Source organism: Gorilla gorilla, chromosome Y (assembly GCF_029281585.2).
Source record: "Gorilla gorilla gorilla isolate KB3781 chromosome Y, NHGRI_mGorGor1-v2.1_pri, whole genome shotgun sequence".
NCBI classification, from domain to species: Eukaryota; Metazoa; Chordata; class Mammalia; order Primates; family Hominidae; genus Gorilla; species Gorilla gorilla.
In genome coordinates this window covers 43,600,861-43,623,608 of record NC_073248.2, presented here as the reverse complement: position 1 = coordinate 43,623,608, position 22,748 = coordinate 43,600,861, and the positions used below count along the sequence as shown (strand labels likewise).

The 22,748-nt window shown below is 34.7% G+C and overlaps 1 non-coding gene and 1 pseudogene across 1 annotated transcript; both read left to right on the top strand.

The window, feature by feature from the left end:
* The window catches only part of LOC129530368 (testis-specific XK-related protein, Y-linked-like), a 31,654-nt pseudogene that overhangs the window by 6,519 nt on the left and 2,387 nt on the right, over window positions 1–22,748 (top strand).
* LOC129530438 (U1 spliceosomal RNA) lies at window positions 584–747 on the top strand. The gene has a single exon (XR_008675826.1). It is a non-coding gene; the product is annotated as a U1 spliceosomal RNA (small nuclear RNA).

Below are 22,748 nucleotides of genomic sequence, written 5' to 3'. Positions count from 1 at the left end.
GTCAAGAGGTCAGATATTTGAGTCAGATTGCTAGCTAGCCCTTCAACTGGCTAAATCTGTAATAACTGGCAAAGTATTTCTCCTAACTGTAATTTTTGTATTTGTTAAATGGATTTACTAAGGTTACCCGCTTAGGAAACTAACTCTAATATTAATTAGATTACCTCAAACACTTGTTCTGAATGGCACATAATAGGCAATGAAATATTAGCTACTACTATATATAATAAATTATTTTCATCTGCTTATTTTTAAAGCTCTTAGACCACATAATAAAATTCCAGAAGGCTGGGAAAGGCTGTTAGATACAATAGGGTGCCATAAGAGTCACTATCAAAAATGAGCATATCAGTGCATAAAATGTATGGTAGCTTTATTTAGCAGTTATTTCATTGTTTACCATAGTGTTTTTTCTTATAATTTTGTAGAAGCCTGTGTCAGAATTTGAACTTTTTTAGAAGACAGTAATCATGGATGATTGAAATTAACATTTTAAGCTGATACTGGAAATTATTCTAAATTCTATTACATTTATATTTGTGTTTTCTTTTGAAGGCTAATGGAAGTCTTAAAAAGAAAATGGAAACTTCTCTGCCAGGGGAGACAACATGATCACAAAGGTGGCTTTCTCAGGGAAAGGCTGATTTATTGCACTCCAGATGTGCTGACCCCTGAGATTTCCCCAAATGTGGGAAACTCAGCTGCATAATTTGTGGAAGCGAAGGACTGTGTTTGTGCTTTCATGTGGAAAAAAAAGAAAAGAAAAGAAAATTGACTCGTTTAGTGTATATAGAAAGGTGAAAGAAGGCCATATACTGGAAACAATTCAGTATGTCTACAGAAATTGGTCTCCTCCAGTACGAAACAATAAAACAGCAAGTGGTTATTTCTTAGAAAGATCAAATAGTGTTAGGATGACATTTGCAAATGCTTGAGAACTTTGTCTAGATAAGGGGGTGGGGGGAAGCCTCCACAGGGCAGCATATAAATCTGGGAAAAAGACGAGTAATTTTTAAATGTGTAAGCCAATGTTTATGTATTAATCTTGCCCTGAAAATCTTTATTTTGTTAAATGATTAACATTGGTTTGTTTGTTCTTAAAAAGTAAGTTTCCTTTTGGAAACAACTTGTGTGAAATGGTGTAAAAATGATGTAGCTAAAATAATTCAGATTTTCCCCTCTATTATAAATCATTTGCAGGAATTGTAAATATGTTATAGATGTCAGCTTTCTTACATTTCTTAAAAGTTTATTCTAAATGAAGAAAATATAATATAAGGTACAAAGTTACTTTTATAATCAAATTGTCAATCTTGTTAAATATTTAGAATTTCGAGCCAGATGACCAAGATGTCTTAGATGGGCATAAGACCTGTCCAACAGAAGATGCTCCATTATATCCTCATTCAACAGGCTCTATGTATCAACAGGTAAAATAAAAATAATAATAATAATTTTCTTTTTCAAACTTATTTTGATGCTTTACTTATGTAGTCTTCAATTATTATTTTCTTACATATTTTGTAACGTATCAGCTGTGACTGCAAATTAAGAAAAAATTATCTAGGACAGCTTTGACAAGATGATCAGAAGAATAGTTTAAGTGGGGTCATGTTTTATTTTACCCTTGTGATTTTTTTTTTGTAATTAGGTACTACCTTGTCCTAGTTCATAAAAAAATGTGTGATATTTCAATAAGAGCATAAAGCAACTTATTTAGATTTTCTCAAAATCCAGTGGGAGTAAAAATTAACAATTTTAACAGCTGTAATACAAAGTGTACTTAAAAAAAATACTGACCAAAAATATAAACAAGAACCATTTATAAGCACTTCTTTTTTTTGATTATACTTTAAGTTTTAGGGTACATGTGCACATTGTGCAGGTTAGTTACATATGTATACATGTGCCATGCTGGGGCACTGCACCCACTAACTTGTCATCTAGCATTAGGTACTTCTAAGTTGAAACAAATGTTTTTGTTAAAATATTCTAGGAAGATTAGCCACAACATAAGTAAGGTAGTTTTCTTTTCACTTTCCTTTTTCTTTCTTTTTTTCTTTTCTTTTCTTTCCTTTCTTTCTCTCTTTCTTTCTTTCTTTCCTTGTTTCATTTCCTTCCTTCTTTCCTTCCTTCCTTCCGTCCCACATTCCTTCCTTCCTTCCTTCCTTCTTCCTTCCTTTTTTCCTACCTTCCTTTTTTCTTTCCTCCCTTCCTTCCTTCCTTTCTTTTTTTCTTTTGATAGAGTTTTGCTCTGTTGTCTGGGCTGAAGTGCAATGTTTGCGATCTTGGCTCACTACAACTTCCACCTTCTGAATTCCAGCTATTCTCCTGCTTTATCCTCCCAAGTAGCTGGGATTAGAATCATGCATCACCACACCTGGCTAATTTTGTATTTTTGGTAGAGAAAGGGTTTCACTGTGTTGGCCAGGGTGGTCTGGATCTCCTGACCTCACAATCCACCCACCTCAGCCTCTCAAAGTGCGGGGATTACAGATTGTTAGCCATTGCACCTGGCCAGGTTAATCATTTAAAGCTCTTCTTGTAACATTTAGCATGACTTCTCATCAAGTTCATGTAGCCAAGAAATGGAATTACCTAAATTACAGCAGGTGCCCAGAGTAACAGCTGTATTGCTCAGAAACCTTATTTTATCACCAGAAAAAAAAATATAAAACGGGAAAAATGTAAAAAAACAAGGATATTTTCATTCTACATTTTCTTTCCATTTAATGTTTGATAGTTTAATTTCTTGTTAAGATAAAGAATATGGATATATTTTTAATAGAAATTCTAAAATATTAAAACCAATCTGCACAAGTTTCATATGTCACAATGTGTGGAGCATGGTAGGTTGTATTTTGTGCTTGGGGCACTGTTGTGGTAGAATTTATTAAGTGATGCTTCTAAAATTTGGTTTCATCTAATCCCAGGAAGTGCATATTATCAGAATCCACATACTTTGAAGTACCATTGCGCCAAGATTTCTGACTGCTTTGATAGCCGGTCACAATTTTCCTCGAAATCAGTAAGTCTCCTAGTTTATTTCTATATTATTTTAAAGCTTTTGTTCTTATATGTAGTGTTCACTGAAGATATAAATGCCTTCTGATTTTAAAAAAATTCATATTTTTTTAAAATTTCATGTAATATCTCTATGCCCATTGTTGGAAACAATAGGATATGAAGTGTGTTGCGTAGCTTGAGGAACAGTAATTGGTTTGTTCAAATTGGTTAGAATATACTATGATTTTAAATCTCTTTATAGTATATAAGCATTATCATTGACCACTATGAATGCAAAATGCAGTCTACATTAGTCAAGACCCATAAATACACTATCAGGGCTACTGATATTTGTACATTTTAATCCAACTATGTTATGGCCCTTCCTATTTGGCCTATTGTTATTTGCCATATACATTTCTCTTCTGGCCTAGACTTAGATTTTGGAATTTCTGTTCCTTAGAGAGTACAAGAGAAATATGTGTAGATTAATCCTATTTCTGCATTACTGCTGCACCTCTATAAGTTTGCCACCTCAAGTAAATACATCATGTTGTCCTGGTTCCAATCACCTCCCAATCATCCTGGAGAGGATACTTCAAATGGAAATCAACATGTCCTTCTTTAATGTACGTCTTAAATTTTTAATATTATGCAGATGTCAGGATGTCACTCGGCCATTGAAAGTACAAGTGTCACATACTGGCATCTGCTTGAAAGTCCAGTTTTCTACTGTTCATGTGGCCAGGACATTCATTATTACTTACTACTCATGCATTCAGACAATTGTCTTTATAAAATAATAGTTTAAAGTTTTAATCCTTCATTTAAGAAAAAACAGCATGCAGTTCAATCATTGAGCTAATTTGCTCATTCCATCTTCAACTGGTCTTTTTTATTTCTGGTCTCTGTGAAAGCCTGCCAACAGGATATTGTTCATCCACATTGAAACTGTCATTCATCAACCAAGCAGGTTGTTGTAGTCAATAGGGAGCTCTTCAAAGGGCATTGCCCGTGTAAGAGTGGGATCCAGTAATTCCTGTGGTTGTTCCAAATTTGATGCTAGAAAATACCAGACTTGCCCTTGAACAGGATAAGCACCTCCTTGCACTTCCCTGTTAACACTGTACTCTATAAAGCCACCTTTTATGTTATTTTGGAAGTCTTCTGAGCACTTCCTCATTAAACTGTTTTCTTAATATGCCCAACACCTTATGGGTGTTCCAAATTTTATAATTATTTTACGGTCTTCCGTCAAAGAAGCAGTCTCAATACCAAAGCAAGACAAGCTAGTAATTATCTTTCCAATGGCACATATTGTTTCATGGCATCCAGGAATGCCTGGACCACAATTTCCAGCTAATGCTGAAGAGGGGCATGTGTGGGTTTTCTGCCATGGCCTCACTGTGCCCAAGAACATGTTGCAAGTACTTCTAAAATCAGAATTTGGATCACAAAGACCCAATGTGTAGAGAGAAAGAACTTTTTACAATTCAGAAATGGCCAGCTTTAGTGAAATTTCTTATTTAAATAGACCACCATTTATTGTTTTTAAATTGGTGCATTATAATTTTACATATTTACAAAGTAGAACTACTATTTGTATACATGCACACAACGAGAAATGACCAAATGTTTAAATGGCATATTAGTAATTGGTATATTAGTAATTTGACATATATGACATATTTGTTTAAAGAACATTCCGAATCTAAATTTCTAGTTATTTTTAAATCTACAAGAAATTATTCATACCTATAATATCCTTCCTACACAAACTTTAAAACCTATTCCTTCTAATTGTGTTTTTTATCCATTAACTGACTCACTTATTTTCTTGCTCAATGTCTTTCGCAGCCTATAATAAACTGTCATTCTATTCTCTACCTTCATGAGATCAACTTTGTTATTTCTCACATATGAATAAAAACATGCAATCCTTGTCCCTTATATTTCCTGGCTAATTTCACTTAATATAATGTCCCTTATAGGAAGCCTTTTTCTGAGTAATGTTCAGTTAATGTATTGAGGTTTTTATAAAACTGAAATAATCACTCACTTAAAATTTACCTTAATTGTTACCAAAATTCTTTGGGTATATAGGACTGTAGTTTGAAAATAGCTAAATGAACAAAGATGTCTTGAAGGTGTCTTAGGACACTAATATTGTACTCTTTTCTACCTCCTGTCTTACTTAACTCTGATTTGTCTTCAAATTAATAAAAATATTCTAGTAAATTATCTTGGGGATCAACATTAAAGACCAAAAGAAATCAGTAATGCACTAATTTAACTTTACAAATGTAAGGAAAGAAGTTGCAACCAATACCAAAAGTTACTGAATAAAATGATATATTTTTTATACTCCTAATTTTCAAAGTACTTTATTTATTTTTTAATTTTCACTATTATTGCTTATTTCAAACATGGGCTATTATAATTGAGTTCACAGAAAAGTTATTATAAAAGAGTAATAAAATAATAACATACACTGGAAGTAATATAGTAAAGTTTGAACAAGTAGGCAGGAGTAAAGACAAGTGAGTCCTCTGCCATGAGTAACTTTTGGGGAATAAGTAACTTTTGGGGGAATAAGTTACTTAGTCTTTCTAGGATTCAGTATCTTCTTTTGAGAATAATGTGTTTTCCAAATTAGATAAGATGATTTACATGGTGAAATCAGAATTATTAACACTCAGTAAGTATATCTATTAACCGTAGTTGTGGAAGGAAGGGGAGCATAGACAGAAGCTCCAATAGTCAAAACATGATTGTAGCCATAAAGCAAAATACAGTTTGTTTACAAGTATCTAAGACATTTCTGTGTTTTTCATTTTGTCTTAGGTTTGTGACAAAGAAGTAAATAATATCCAGTTCCTGCCCTGGAGAAGCTGATTGCACAGAAAAAGAAACAAGGCAGATATACATGCCTCAGTACGTTGCCGAGACAACATAAAGCATAAGCAACCAAATACAAAGGTAAGATACCTAATTTGCAATTTTATATTCTGTCTGTTTCATTTGCTTCTTACTGGTGTGATTAACCATCTCTATATGTGTTAAATTCAACACCCTAGGGGTCATATGGGCTATAGTACCAGAACTTACATTACAATTTTTTCTTCCAATAGTGGCTGTTAACCAGGTATTGGTGAACATCCCATATGAAGACTCTACTAAAAGTAAAGCTACCGTGACCGCGATGTTTGGATGATGTAATTTACTGGATCTAGAAAAGAGAAAGAAAGTGTGTGTTTTGTAATCCTATAAATGATAAGTGCTCAGAAACTAGTAGCTGAAAGACAAACTATTTCTGCCCACCGAAAGGAAAAAAATGAAGAAATTCTAGGAGAATCATTTACTACAGTTAAAATATTCTAATTTTTAAATTTAGTTTCTATCAATATCTATACAGAAAAGTAAAAATATAATAACAATAATAAAGAGTTTGAGTATAAACAGCAAAATTCAGGTATTCCATATTCACTTATTTGGAGGTATACCCTAAACTGGTGATCTATCAGTATAACTTAACTTTTTCACTGCTTTATTTTCAAATGAATACTTTTCATAGGCAGTTTGATGATAATTCTTAACTAATATTTTTTACAAGTTCACATAGCATAATTTGAAGAATAATTTTTTTTCTTTAGCAGGAAAACCTCGCATTTGAGGAAAATATTAGAGAATTTAAATAGAAGCACATCTTATGATACACAGACAATATAAATATGTCAGTGATAGTATCTCAGAGGTTTTAGCCATATTATGAAAAGTAATTCCCACATAATTCTTTTAAAGTAAAATAATTTCAGAGATAAAAACAGTAGCTGCTATCAGAATCTTCAAAGTAATAGTAATTAATAATTAGAATTTACCTCACTGTTCTGCTTCTCATCTTCATGAAATCATTGTCTGCATTTTCACTTATGCATTCAATTGCAAGAATACTGTCTCCATTGGAATATATATACACACACAAACACACACACACACATATATATCTGGCTGCTGGATCACAGAATTCATGTGATAAAAAGTACCAGCATTTTGAAGTCCCACGAGATTTTCTGGTGGGTGAGATATAAGAGGGAGCAGATATTCCCATTCAAAAAGTGCTTCACAACCTGAGATAAGAAGAAAAAATAATGCTTGTACTATGAAAATAATAATTCTGCCCACTCTTATTTCCATCAACTGACAAATTAATATTAACAAAAACTCATCAACACAGCATCAACACAGTCATTTTGAAAGAACACTTTGAATTTTCATATTAACAACAAATAGAGTGACCATACAGATTTTTAACTATGGACCGCTTAGTTCTGTATTTTAATGATATTACATCTATTTGTTAAAAAAAGTGTTTGTTTAAAAAAAATCTCTTTAGAATATATATATAAACTATGCCAATTCAGTTGTTAAATAAATTAACAAAATGAGTTTTTAAAAAGGAAATGCTTCTCTCTACATAGATCCCACAAGACAAAGATCGGATCTTTTAAGGAGTGAGTTTAGTTGAAACTCCTACAATGTGGTAGAAAATATAGTCACCCAAAGAAAAATATATATGAATATAATTTCACATTTTCCAATAAAAGATCTGTACAGAATGCTATTGTTAATTGTATTCTAACCTTCACTTTTCTCTTGAAATAAACTAAATTTTGTTATCATTCGTTAACTTACTGATATTACCTCCCACACTGAGTTTCAGTTCTGTGTAAGATTTTAACATTGCTACTTACTTTTTTGGCATGATGTGGACATTTAGAAGTCATAAAATGCACTCAAAAGTTCTCTTCTCACATTATGATTTTTAAAGCCATACTTCTCTTATACTTTAACTAAAATAACATTAAGCAATTTCAAGGCTTGGGTTATGAAAATATTTTTAATGCATACATTTTAAATATAAACATATAATACCGCTAACTTTGGCTTCCCATTACTCTGAGGTTTCAGTATTTTTTAACACATGATTCAATAAAACCTAATTTGGTTACCAACACCAAATATAAGGGAGCACTTAAGAAATACATATTTTTTTAATTTACTATTGTCTGACATAAATGGTTTTATTTATTTTTTATTTTATTTTATTATTATTATACTTCAAGTTTTAGGGTACATGTGCACAATGTGCAGGTTAGTTACATATGTATACATGTGCCATGCTGGTGTGCTGCACCCATTAGCTCATCATTTAGCATTAGGTATATCTCCTAATGCTATCCCTCCCTCCCCCCAAACCCCACAACAGTCCCCAGTGTGTGATGTTCCCCTTCCTGTGTCCATGAGTTCTCATTGTTCAATTCCCACCTATGAGTGAGAATATGTGGTATTTGGTTATTTGTCCTTGCAACAGTTTACTAAGAATGATGATTTCCAATTTCATCCATGTCCCTACAAAGGACATGAACTCATCATTTTTCATGGCTGCGTAGTATTCCATGGCACATATGTGCCACATTTTCTTAATCCAGTCTATCGTTGTTGAACATGTGTGTTGGTTCCAAGTTGTTCCTATTGTGAATAATACCACAATAAACATACTTGTGCATGTGTCTTTATAGCAGCATGATTTATAGTCCTTTGGGTATATACGCAGTAATGGGATGGCTGGGTCAAATGGTATTTCTAGTTCTAGATTCCTGAGGAATCACCACACTGACTTCCAAATGGTTGAACTACTTTGCAGTCCCACCAACAGTGTAAAAGTGTTCCTATTTCTCCACATCCTCTCCAGCACCTGTTGTTTCCTGACTTTTTCGTGATTGCCATTCTAACTGGTGTGAGATGGTATCTCACTGTGGTTTTGATTTGCATTTCACTGATGGCCAGTGATGGTGAGTATTTTTTCATGTGTTTTTTGGCTGCATAAATGTATTGTTTTGAGAAGTGTCTGTTCACCGCTACACAAATAAACTAGAAAATCCTGAAGAAATGGATAAATTCCTTGACACATACACCCTCCCAAGACTAAACCAGGAAGAAGTTGACTCTCTGAATAGACCAATAACAGGCTCTGAAATTGTCGCAATAATCAATAGCTTACCAACAAAAAAGAGTCCAGGACCAGATGGATTCACAGCCAAATTCTACCAGAGGTACAAGGAGGAACTGATACCATTCCTTCTGAAACTATTCCAATCAATAGAAAAAGAGGGAAACCTCCCTAAGTCATTTTATGAGGCCAGCATCATCCTGATACCAAAGCCAGGCAGAGACACAACCAAAAAAGAGAATTTTAGACCAATATGCTTGATGAACATTGATGCGAAAATCCTCAATAAAATACTGGCAAACCAAATCCAGCAGCACATCAAAAAGCTTATCCACCATGATCAAGTGGGCTTCATCCCTGGGATGCAAGGCTGGTTCCATATATGCAAATCAACAAATATAATCCAGCATATAAACAGAACCAAAGACAAAAACCACATGATTCTCTCAATAGATGCAGAAAAGCCCTTTGACAAAATTCAACAACGCTTCATGCTGAAAACATTCAATAAATTAGGTATTGATGGGACATATCTCAAAATAATAAGAGCTATCTATGACAAACCCACAGCCAATATCATACTGAATGGGCAAAAACTGGAAGCATTCCCTTTGAAAACTGGCACAAGACAGGGATGCCCTCTCTCGCCACTCCTATTCAACATAGTGTTGGAAGTTCTGGCCGGGGCAATTAGGCAGGAGAAGGAAATAAAGGGTATTCAATTAGGAAAAGAGGAAGTCAAATTGTCCCTGTTTGCAGATGACATGATTGTATATCTAGAAAACCCCATCGTCTCAGCCCAAAATCTCCTTAAGCTGATAAGCAACTTCAGCAAAGTCTCAGGACACAAAATCAATGTACAAAAATCACAAGCATTCTTATACACCAATAACAGACAAACAGAGAGCCAAATCATGAGTGAATTCCCATTCACAATGGCTTCAAAGAGAATAAAATACCTAGGAATCCAACTTACAAGGGATGTGAAGGACCTCTTCAAGGAGAACTACAAACTGCTGCTCAAGGAAATAAAAGAAGATACAAACAAATGGAAGAACATTCCATGCTCATGGGTTGGAAGAATCAATATCCTGAAAATGGCCATACTGCCCAAGGTAATTTATAGATTCAATGCCATCCCCATCAAGATACCAATGACTGTCTTCACAGAATTGGAAAAAACTACTTTAAAGTTCATATGGAACCAAAAAAGAGCTCGCATCGCCAAGTTAATCCTAAGCCAAAAGAACAAAGCTGGAGGCATCATGCTGGCTGACTTCAACCTATACTACAAGGCTACAGTAACCAAAAAGCATGGTACTGGTACCAAAACAGAGATATAGATCAGTGGAACAGAACAGAGTCCTCAGAAATAAGGCCACATATCTACAACTATCTGATCTTTGACAAACCTGAGAAAAACAAGCAATGGGGAAAGGATTCCCTACTTAATAAATGGTGCCTGGAAAACTGGCTAGCCATATGTAGAAAGCTGAAACTGGATCCCTTCCTTACACCTTATACAAAAATTAATTCATGATGGATTAAAGACTTAAATGTTAGACCTAAAACCATAAAAACCCTAGAAGAAAACCTAGGCATTACCATTCAGGACATAGGCATGGGCAAGGACTTCATGTCTAAAACACCAAAAGCAATGGCAACAAAAGCCAAAATTGACAAATGGGATCTAATTAAACTAAAGAGCTTCTGCACAGCAAAAGAAACTACCATCAGAGTGAACAGGCAACCTACAAAATGGGAGAAAATGTTTGCAACCTACTCATCTGACAAAGGGCTAATATCCAGAATCTACAATGAACTCAAACAAATTTACAAGAAAAAAACAAACAACCCCATCAAAAAGTGGGTGAAGGACATGGACATAAATGGTTTTAAATATATATGTGATGGCTACCAAATGTTCAACTAGTTGATCAAAAGCAAGCAAAAAAAATCATGTGCTAATTTTTTTCCAAATGAAAATATACTTTCAAAGTAAAGTATTATTAATGAACAAAACAGTTTTATAATATAAAAACTCAGTATGCATTGCCTTATCTATGTAATGTATTTCTTTCAAAGTGAGGAGTTTGAGACCAGCCTAGGCAACATCATGAAACCCATGTGTACTAAAAATGTTAAAAAATAATAAAAAAAATACTGCCATTTGGACTGGTGGGTGACTGTGGTCCCAGCTACTCTGCTGGCCGATGCAGGAGAATTGCTTGAACCTGAGACGCAGAGGTTGCAGTGAACCGAGATCCTGCCACTCCAGGTTGAGCAACAGAACAAGATTTAATCACAATTTACCCACCTGCCACAAACAAAAAAAATAAATAAATAAGAAAAATAAAAGGATCAAATCAACTGCGAATATATCAGGTATTGTTAATGCCAGTTCACCTAACAAAAGAGAAAAATCCATGTACTGATGGAACTTATATTTCGGCTTTAATGTAAAGTAGTGACAAAATCTAGTGATTTTATTTTTAAGTCAGAAGGATAAGGATGGTGGGTTCATTTATAAGCAGGTGAATAGTATAAACTCAAAGCAGATTTGAGCAAATTTCTTGAAACAACAAAGAGAGCAAAACCTCTGAAGTTGTAGGGTGTACTAAGACTCTGAACAAGAAAGTATGGTAGAAGAAGATATGCAAAAGAGAAGAAGAAGAAAATAATATATGGTTGTTTGTTACATTATAAAAACCATGGTTTAAGCTTAGGAAAAAGTGAAGCCGGGATTGAATATTAATAGGTGGAATTATTTTAAGGTAAGGACAACATTATATATTTAAATAATAGTGATGATTGCAAAACATTGGGAATATCCTGGAAATCACTGAATGCATACTTTAAAATTGTTAATTTTATAGTATCTGAAATATAACTCACATAGTTTAATAGAAGTAATAGTGTAATCATTGTAATAGCGGAAGGTAGGAGATCACTAAAGCGGCTGAGTTAATCAGATAAGAAATGTGGATAACCTGTATCTTGCTGACAGCAGGAGAAATAGGTAAAAGTGTTGAGATTCTTGGCCTGTTTTAAAAGGAAAACATGCAGAATTTGAGGATTAATAGAAACGATGAGATAAAAAGCATGGAGGATGACATTACAGTTATAGGCCTTTGCAACAGGATGTAATTATTATGAAGTGAAATGGGAAACACTTGGGGAAAGTTGTTAGGAAGGAGCATCAGAATTCAGTGTGTAGCCTTGAGATCAGGTTGCCTGTTAAACATGAGTATGTGCAATAGAGTCATGTATGATTTGGGCTTTGGTAAGAGATTGGCTGGAGATAACAATTTGGGACTCATAGTACCATTCACAAATCCATTGTACAAGAAGAGATAACTGGGAGATTGAGCGTAAATTCATCAGCAATAATTTAAGGAAGAGGATGACTAAGAAACAACTGTTATATTTGGCCAGGCCTGGTGGCTCACACCTCCAGTGCCAGCACTATGGGAGCCTGAGGCAGGCAGAAGGCTTGATCCCAGGAACTCAAGTCCAGCCTGAGATACATGGAGAGGCCCTGTTTCTACCAGAAGTAGCTAGTCTGCGTGGCCTGTAGTCACAGTCAAGCAGGAGGCTGATGTGGAAAGATCACTTGAGCACGGGAGGTTGAGGCTGCAGTGAGTTCTTGATCTCACCACTGCACTGCAGCCTGGACAACAGAGGCAGACCCTGTCTCAATAAACAAACAGACAACAAAGACTAGAAATTTTAAAAAAACTATTATTATATTAGTCAAAACAAAGTTGATTATTTTACATATAGAACATATTTGGTAGACTGTTGGGGATGAAAGCCTGCCTGGTAAAGGTAAGTGGAATTTTCAAATGACAGCATATCACCAATGGTAAAAAGCTTCACCTGAAATTCAAGGTAACATTTTAAATTTAGCAATTAGGGTGTCACTGATTACCTTTGAGAAAGGACTGTGACTTCACTGATGTGGGATAAAACCTGAGACAGAATAAGAACTGATCAAAATGAAATAGTGAATAGAAATTCTGTGTGGAAATTAAAAGCAGAGGAAAACGTCAGTAACAAAAGAGGCAGTTTTTGTTGTGGATCATAAAATATGGAGTTTATTATACATTTGTGATAAGGAAATCAGGGTAGTGAAGAAGAGAATAAAATAAATTACATGAAAGAGGAAAAGATCAATCATATTAATGGGTTGGGTCCGGGAGGATGTATTTTAAAATATGATAAAGGATTTTTTGAATAAATAAGTGCATGTAGATAAAGGCGTGATTTAGATCAGAGTAACCAACAACAGAAGTTGAGGAATTTAAAATTCTGCAGCATAAAAGTTAACAAACCAGAAGAAAGCATATTTATGTTAAGTTATGAGAATAAAAGCAATGCAAAGAAAGTTCAGGAAATGAACATCTTATCAAATAAAAATAAAATAGGTAACTTCTTGATTCTTCCCTCCCACTTTTTAAAACTACTACTTCTATTTTCCCATTGATATATTTTAATAAACGACCAATATCTTCTGGGGAAATATTATGTTCTCTCTCTGGTAATTTGCATTAGATTCTTATACATTTCATACTCTTTTCTCATATTAACAGCATTTTTAGTCAGAAAAATTTTCTGTCCAAATTCTGTTCCAATATTTACTTGATTTAAAACAACTCTTGCCTTTTATCTTCCTTCTTATTCATTTTTGCTGAATATTGCTTCCCACCCATAATGACTAATTGACTTTCACAATACATCAGTAATTTCTCTGACAGTTCATCTAGAAATAATCTAATATGAACTATTTTGCCACCCCCCTCAAACAAAAGAGAGTTTAGATCTTCTCTAGCCATGCAAAGTCTGGATTTCACATCTATTTAAATTGAAACTTTACTTGATTAATAACTTCATAGCATTAAATCAAGCCAAGAAACAGTATATTAAATGCAAAATGACCAACATCTAACAATTAGTGGAACTTAAATGGCCCACTGTTTTGTATTCCTTTCCAAATCAGAAATATCTGCTAGATAGTTTTCTTAGTGTCATCATGGTTAGACTGGGCTTATCCCTTGTGAGGTTTTGTTTTAGTTGATGTCAGCCACACACATTGGCTGAAGAACACAAAAAGAAAACTAATGAGAAATATACATCTTTTTTCGTACTACCTGAAGACAGGACTATCATCTTGGTGTTAAGAGGTAGTTAGTGCCTCGTAGAAGTTTGATTGTCTATTTCCTTAAAACAATGTTTGCTGAATAAATAATATGTCAAGTTATTTGACATATTGACTAAATTATGTCAAATAGTTTTAATTGCGTTAATTGACTCAATTATGTCACATGGTGGTTCAATATTTCCTAAACCAGACATCGATTTCTTTTATTGTGATTAGTGATCCATATTTACCTTTCTACATTTTCCATGAATAGTGAATTATACAGAATCTTGTTTTCTTCTGTTTGGATTTGATACCGAACTATACTAGATTCACTGACAAGAAGAGTTTGAATTAGCAGCATGATGAGAATGGACACAGTGTTTGAAGAAAGTGATAAAGAAAGTACAGGAGGAGTTTTATCTTTGGAAGAAAAAATGGTCCTTGGGCACAGACACCATATGAGCTTTCCTTTCAGCATTCTCTGCTCAACTGTTCTCTGTTGTGGTGAGGCCACCTATGCTTTGTATATGTTTGAAATTAATTGAAAAGCTAGTGACAGATTCTGATATCATTTGCTATGACCTTTGTTGTTGTGGAGGTAATTTTGGATCAAATTACTCTAACGTTTTTCAACAAAGACGTGAGGAGAAATAAAGCTGCATTACTTTTTTTGGCACATTCTTGCTTTAGGACCTATAATGAGGTAAGTGACAGAAATATCTCTCATTCTCTGTTTCCAACAAATAAGTAGAACATAAATGGTTGCTAATAAGCTTAAAAATGTGATAATCATGGTTCCTCTAACTGAAATGCGCTGTGGTTTAGTTTTGTTTAGTTTTCACAATATTGAAAATTTTCCTCTGCAATTTTTATCAGTCATAAGGTAATGATAGTTTTTAAAAAATTCAAATGGGATTAAGTCAGTCATTTTTTCTGTTCCTTTTAATATTATTCTCATTGAGCCTAATGGGCATTCTAAATAGTTATGAGGGATAGAAATATAATCTTAAATTAAGGAATAAGCATAGTGTGAGTGAGAAGAGAGTATGGCTTGAAAATAATCTCATAAATTTTTTTGTCAACTGATGTGAATTAACATGTTAGTGGTAGATTTCTAGACATCCTTACATTTGTAGCTGTGACTTGGAACTTCAAAACATAGCTAAGCAATTCATTTCCATATGTCTCCTGTCTGTTACTATACTGATTTGCACATGTACTGTAAATTTTTTAAAAACTAATTTCATTTGGATCTGCATTTAGAGTTCCAAGATAGTAAAATGTATAAAAAAATTACATACATTTTATAGAATTGAGTCACTGGGGATAACTGTTACCTTTCATTAAAACGGTAACTGCAGAATTTTATAAACACATGCAAAAATGTGCAACCTCAAGATGTAATCTTCTATGCAAATAAAAATTAGTAATAGCAAGGGCAATTAGTAACACTAGCAGGGCAAGAAACACTTCTGCAAAGCCAAACAGTTAATCCCAGTGACAATGCATGAAGTGATTGTGGGCCATACTCTGGAGCTAATTTAAGTTTAATTGACTGAATCTCCTGAAAGAAAAGGACATAGGCAGAAACAACCAAAAATGAACAACACATTAGCCAGAAAACTCCACAAATAAATAAAACTGCTGACAATATTAGAACCAATAAATCTCCGTGTCATAAAAACATACCTAATTTTGTTGCTGTAGTTCTTGTTGTTTGGAGAGAATGTCTCACTCTGTTGCCCAGGCTAGAGTGCAGCGGCATGACCTCAGCTCCCTTCAACCTCCAACTCCCAGGTTCAAGGGATTCTCCTGCCTGAGCCTCCCAAGTAGCAGGGACTACAGGAGCACAACACCATGCCCAGCTAATTGTTGTGTATTTAGTAGAGATGGGGTTTCACTGTATTGGCCCAGGTGGCCTCAAGCTCCTGACCTCGTGATCCACCCACCTTGGCCTCCCAAAGTGGAATTACAGGTGTGTGCCATCATGCCTGGCCAACTTTTTCTTTTTCACCACGTTAATTTAAGAAATTTTATAAATTTCTTAAATTTCTTGCAATAGGTCGAGAATGGTGGCTCACAACTCTAATCCCAGCACTTTGAAAGGCCGAGGCGGGCAGATCCCCTAAGGTTGGCAGTTGGAGACCAGCTTAGCTAACATGATGAAACCCTATCTCTACTAAAAATACAAAACTAGCTGGACTGGTGGCAAGTGCCTGTAATCCCAGCTACTTAGGAGGTTGAGGCAGTAGAATAACTTCAACCTGGGAAGTAGAGGTTGCAATTCTGTGATGATGAGAAAAGTTGAGATATGTAGATAGTTAGATAGATAGATGATAGATAGATAGATAGATAGATAGATAGATAGATAGATAGATAGATAGATGATAGATAGATGTAGATGTAGATATACACAGCCACAGTCACTCAAGCACACAAACACACACACACACACACACAGCTGTTATCTGTGTATATATATTCTTTTCAAAACAGAAGATACTTATTTTTAATTAGGTTATTATTTGCTTGTTCTTTTGAATCTGTTTTTAGTTCCTTGTATATTTTGATTAACCCCTTGTCTGATGTACAGTTTGCAAATATTTGCTCTCATTTTATTTTATTTTGTTTTTATTTTTTGGTGTATGGAAGTTTTCTAGTATGATGTAACCTATTTTTCTGTTTGTGTGTTTTTTGCTTCTGTTTTTGAAGTCTTATCCAAAAAATATTCTTGCTCAGACCAGGGTCATTAAATACGTTTTGTGATTTATTCTCCTAGATTGACACATTTGTGTTTTCATTACATCTTTATTTTTAAATGTTTTTAAAAATATATTCTTATAGGTGAGCTCTCACTATATTACCAAATGTGGAGTACAGTGGCATAAGTGTTTCATGCTACAGCTTTGCACACCTGGGCTCTCGTGATCCTCCCATTTGAGACCCCAAAGTAACTGAAACTATAGGTGGACTCCACTGCAATAGGCTTTTTAATCCATTTGAGTTAATTTTTGTATTTTGTGAGAGATAGGGTTCTAATTATATTCTTCTGCATATAGCTCTCTTGTTTTCCCAGCACCAATTATTGAAGAGACTGACATTTCTTCATTTTGTGTTCTTGGCACCTCTGCAGAATATCAGTTGGCTATACAGGTGTAAATTTATTTTTGCTGACTGCATTCTGTTGTATTGGTTTATAGCATTGTGACATCTCCAGTTCTGTGGATTCACTCCCCAACCCCACTGCCATCTTCAGGATTGCTTTGGCTATTCAGGGTTTTGTGTGTGTGGTTTCATATTCAATTAGGATATTTTTCAATTTCTGTGAAAAATGCCATTGGTGTTTTGATAGAGAGTGCATTCAATCTGTGCACTGCTTTGGATCATATAAACATTTTAACCATATTAATTTTTCCAATCAATGAATATAGATATTTTTCCATATTTTTATGTCATCCTAACATTTTATTAATGTTTCATAGTTTTCAGAATGCAGATTTTTTTAATTCCTTGCTTAAATTTACTCCTTTTTATTCCCTGTACCTATTGTAAATGAGATTGTTTTCTTAATTTTTTTTTATATTTTGCTATTTGTTTATGGAAATACTAAGGAATTGAATATATTGATTTTGTAAACTGAAATTTTACTGACTTTCTGAGTCAGCTCTAAGTACTTTCTAGTGGTGTGTTTATGGATTTCCATATTATGTAATTAGCATATATGGACAATTTTACTTCTTCCTTTCCAATTTGGGTACCTTTTCTTATTTTCTCCTGTCTAATTGCTCTGGCTAAGGAATTTTAGTATTCTGTTAATAGACGTAGTGAAAGTGAACATCCTGGTCTTTTTTCAGATCTTCACAGAAAAGCTTTCAACTTTTAACTCCCACTGAGTGTGATATTAGCTAAGGGTTTGTATATATAGTGTTACCTGGTTCTTTGGATCTATGTCATTTGTTGTGTTGAGTTACAGTTGTTCCATGCATAATTTGTTAACAGTTTTTATTCAGAAAAAATGTTGAATTTTGTCAAAATTTTTTCACTTATTGAAATGACTGCATATACTTTGTTCTTTTTTTTATATAATTTATGACATTTAATGATTCTTGCATATTAAACCATTCCTGCATCCCTGTAATCTCACTTGATCATGGTGTATCAGGGGAAATTCACCCCCAATATTTCACATAGTTTTTTTTTCCACTTTCCTTAAGTGTTGATTGGTCTGAGAAATAAAGGGACAGAGTACAAAAGAGAGAATTTTAAAGCTGGGTGTCTGGGGGAGGCATCACATGTTGGCAGGTTCTGTAATGTCCCCCAAGCCACAAAAGCAGCAAGGTTTTGTTAGTGATTTTCAAAAGGGGAGAGAGAGTACAAATAGGGTGTGTGTCACAGAGATGACATGGTTCACAAGGTAATAAAATATCACAAGGCAAATAGAGGCAGGGTGAGATCACATGACCACAGGACTGGGGTGAAATTAAAATTGCTAATGAAATTTTGGGTGTGCACTGTCATTGATAACGTCTTATCAGGAGACAGGGTTTGAGGGCACACAACTGGTCTGACCAAAATTTATTAGGTGGGAATTTCCTCATCCTAACAAGCCTGGGAGCACTATGGGAGGCTGGGGCTTATTTCATCCCTTACCTACCACCATAAAAGACAGCCATCCCCAAAGCGGCCATTTCATAGTCCTCCCCTTAGAGATGCATTCTTTTTCTCAGAGATTTTCCTTGCTGAGAAAAAGAATTCAGTGATATTTCTCCTATTTGCTTTTGAAAGAAGAGAAATATGGCTCTGTTCCACCCAGCTCACAGGCAGCCAGAGTTTAAGGTTATCTCCCTTGTTCCCTGAACATTGCTGTTATCCTGTTCTTTTTTCGTGGTGCCCAGATTTTGTATTATTCAAACACACATGCTCTACAAACAATTCCTACAGTTAGTGCAATCATCACAGGGTCCTGAGGTGACATACATCCTCCTCAGCTTATGAAGATGATGGGATTAAGAGATTAAAGTAAAGACAGGCATAGGAAATCACAAGGGTATTGATTGCCAAAGTGATAAGTGTCCATGAAATCTTCACAATTTATGTTCAGAGATGGCAGTAAAGACAGGCATAAGAAATTATAAAAGTATTAATCTGGGGATCTACAATGTCCATGAAATCTTCACAATTTATGTTTTTCTGCCGTGACTTCAGCCGGTCCCTCTGTTCAGGCTCCCTGACTTCCCACAACATCTCTGCCTTTCTTTTTATGCAAATATGCCATAACGATGAAGGCTTGTTTGTTCTCTCAATTTGACACAGGATTCTTTGACTGGTCCAGCACACTAAAAAGCCACCTGATCTAATGCCTCAGCTCCAGGTGTAATGCATATGCAAGCTTCAGAGGCTTCAAAAATTTGTTCTTTAATTTAGTGATGTCCAGTGATAAACTATCTTTGCTACCCAGAAGGTGTCCTTTGACTATTTCCCATGAATGATCAGTCTCATTATAGGAATACAGGGTGATACGGAAGTCCAAAGTATTCCAATTGCACTGCATTTGCATGTGATGTTCAAGACTCCCTACTTAATCTCCAAGCCCAATAACAGACTGTCTTAAATCATTAATTTGATTAGCCAATTTTTGATCAAAGCTTTGTTGAGAATTCCGCATGTAGGTGGAAATGGCTTGACAATCATTAACAAAATGAGCTGTTTGAATAGGTTGATGTAACAACATTCTGACTGTGGTGGCCATTGCAGTGACTGTAATTAGGCCCATGATCACCGTGATTAAAGTGAACACAAATCTCTTGGATCTTTTTAGAATTTGCTGTAACACTTCATTAATTAAATGTGTTGAGGGGGAGGTTTCCCAATGTCTGGGCATCCAGATTCCTTCTTGAGCTCGAACAACATTACACTTTTCCTGGAGTCAAAATGGGAGTTAATACAAGTGGGAAAATGACAATTAATGCATTGGACAGTTTCATTATTGGTCCAAATTTTGATATTTCCCACTAACAGCATGTAAGGAGACTTAACACAACTCTGTATGGGAACAGCCAGGTTGGAGGTAAGTAAAGCAGAATGTCTGGATCTGCATTGATACTGAGAGAGTAGGATGGTAGTGGGGACAACAGCAGAATCATTTCCCCTTCCCATACTCACAGTCCAGACATGGCAATAGCCAATTTCCAAAATTCTGGGTGTTCTGGGCTCAGAATGTGGAGTATCATCCAAGGCCTTGGTGGGGGTTAATGCCTTTATCTTCCCATTTTAAGGGAAAGAATGAGCTGAATCTCCTATGCAAAGTAGAGTGATGATTCTCCTTCTCCAGATAAGAAATAAAATAAGTAGCCTCCAGGCATTCCTTTCCACCAGTGGAGCAATTGTTTTTTAAATAGTCCTTTGGGGCCCAGTCTATTACTAAACTGTATGAGTCATTTTTAAATATTACTGCATGTGAGTTAACACAGTCTTCCCAGATTAAAGTTTTAGATGGGCCTTCCAAATTTTTTAGGCATGGTTTTCCTGCAGGTTTATATTGAAAGTATGGGGTATCTCCCATTACTCCTCCTTTCATTTGTTTTAAAGGAGAAAGGAGAGGCCAAAGACCAAATGTCCCGGTTCCTCTGTAGTTGATCTCTCTGGAAGATAAGCAGCCCAGACTTCAGTTTATAGACGGATGCAACCAGGTCCAATACTCTGAAGCCCAGAGGTGAGTATTTATAACCCATGGTAACATTAAATGCAGTGCCTTCTTCTCCTGGTGAATGATTTTCTAAATGTGCATTATAAGTCATTTTCCCAGTATTTTGTTGAGGATTTTTACATTATATTGGCCCATAGTTTTCTCCTTTTTTCTTGTATCCTTGTCTGCTTTTGTAATCAGGATAATGCCATCCCAATGAAATGAGTTGGAACAGTTCCCATATCTTCTTTTTTTTGTTGTTTAATTGTTTTTTTTTTGACTATATTTTTAAAAAGTTGCAGTAGTTTCTTTTTTGTGGTAAGAAGAATGCAGCAGTGAATATATCAGGTAATGGGTTTATCTTTAATAGGTGACTTTTTACTGCTGATTTGATTTCTTACCATTAATTTGTTTCTTGGTATGAGTTATGGTATCTCTTTTTTGACTCTGATTTTCTTTATTAGGGGCTTTTTTTGTACTTTTGAGTTTAGCTTTTTGTTTTTCTAATTCCTTGATTGAAACATCAGGTTGTGTTTTTGGTATCTTCTTTTAGTTGAAAGCATTTATTGCCATAACTTCACTCTGAAAACTGCTTTGGTTGTATCCCTTAGGTTTTGGTGTGTTGTGTTTCTATTTTTGTCTCAAGAAATACGGTGTTTTGTCTTTAATGTCTTCATTGACTCATTGGTTTTTCAGGAGTATATTATTTAATTTTGATGTACTTAAGAATTAGTGATTTCAGAAGAGATACTTGATATGACTTTGATCATTTCCAATTCATTAAGAAGTGATTTTTGCCTAATGTATGATATATCCTGGAAGATGTTACATATATGCAGTGGAGAAGAATGTTTATTCCATAGCTCTTGGATGGATAGTTCAGTACCTGTTTTTAGCATTTGTCCTACAGGGCATTTTAGTCCAATGTTTACTTATTGAATTATGTCTGCATTATCTATTCATTGCTGAAAGTAAGGTGCTGAAGTTTTCCAGTATTATCTTGCACTTTTTTTCTTCCTTTCGATCCATTAACATTTGAATTATATATATGCATATATTACTTATATAGGTGTATTCCTGGTATAATATTTTCTTTTATTTTTCTCCTCCTTAATTCTGTGTCTTCTTTTTGTCTTTAATATTTGGTGGTTTGATTACATTAAGATTACATTAAGCCATGGGGATATTTTTATTGAAATTGAATGTGATTGGAAGTCTTCGATATTCCTGTAGCAGAATATTTATATTTTATTTACGTTTAGAAAGGTTTCTGTTATTATTTCTCTAAATAGGCTTTCTACTCTTTTTTTTGTACTTCTTTTCTTTTTTTTTTTTTTTTTGAGATGGAGGTTTGCTCTTGTCTCTCAGGTTGGAGTACAATGGTGTGATTGTGGCTCACTGCAACCTCGACACCCTGGGTTACAGTGATTCTCCTGACTCAGCCTTATGAGTAGCTGGGATTACAGGTGTCCACCAATATACTTGGCTAATTTTTGTATTTCAATAGAAAAATGTTTTCACCACGTTGTCCAGGCTGCTCTCAAGCTCCTGACAACATATGATCCACCCACCTTGGCCTCCCAAAGTGCTGGAGATATAGGCATGAGCCATCATGCCCAGCTCTACCACACTCTTGAATGCCAGTGTCTAATACCTTTGATCTTTGGATATTATCTCATTAATCTCATGAATCTTATTTATGTTTTCTCCTCTAACTGTATATTTTCAATTGACCTGTCTGAGTTTTGCTGCTTGACCACTTCTGTTGTAAGTGCTGTCAATTGCATTTTTTATTTTGTTGCGTTTTATTCTTCAAGATTTCTGTTTGTTTTTTCCTCCCATTATTTTAATCTCTCGGATGAGTTTCTCTGATAAATTTTGGAATTCTTTGTGTTTCGCTGAAG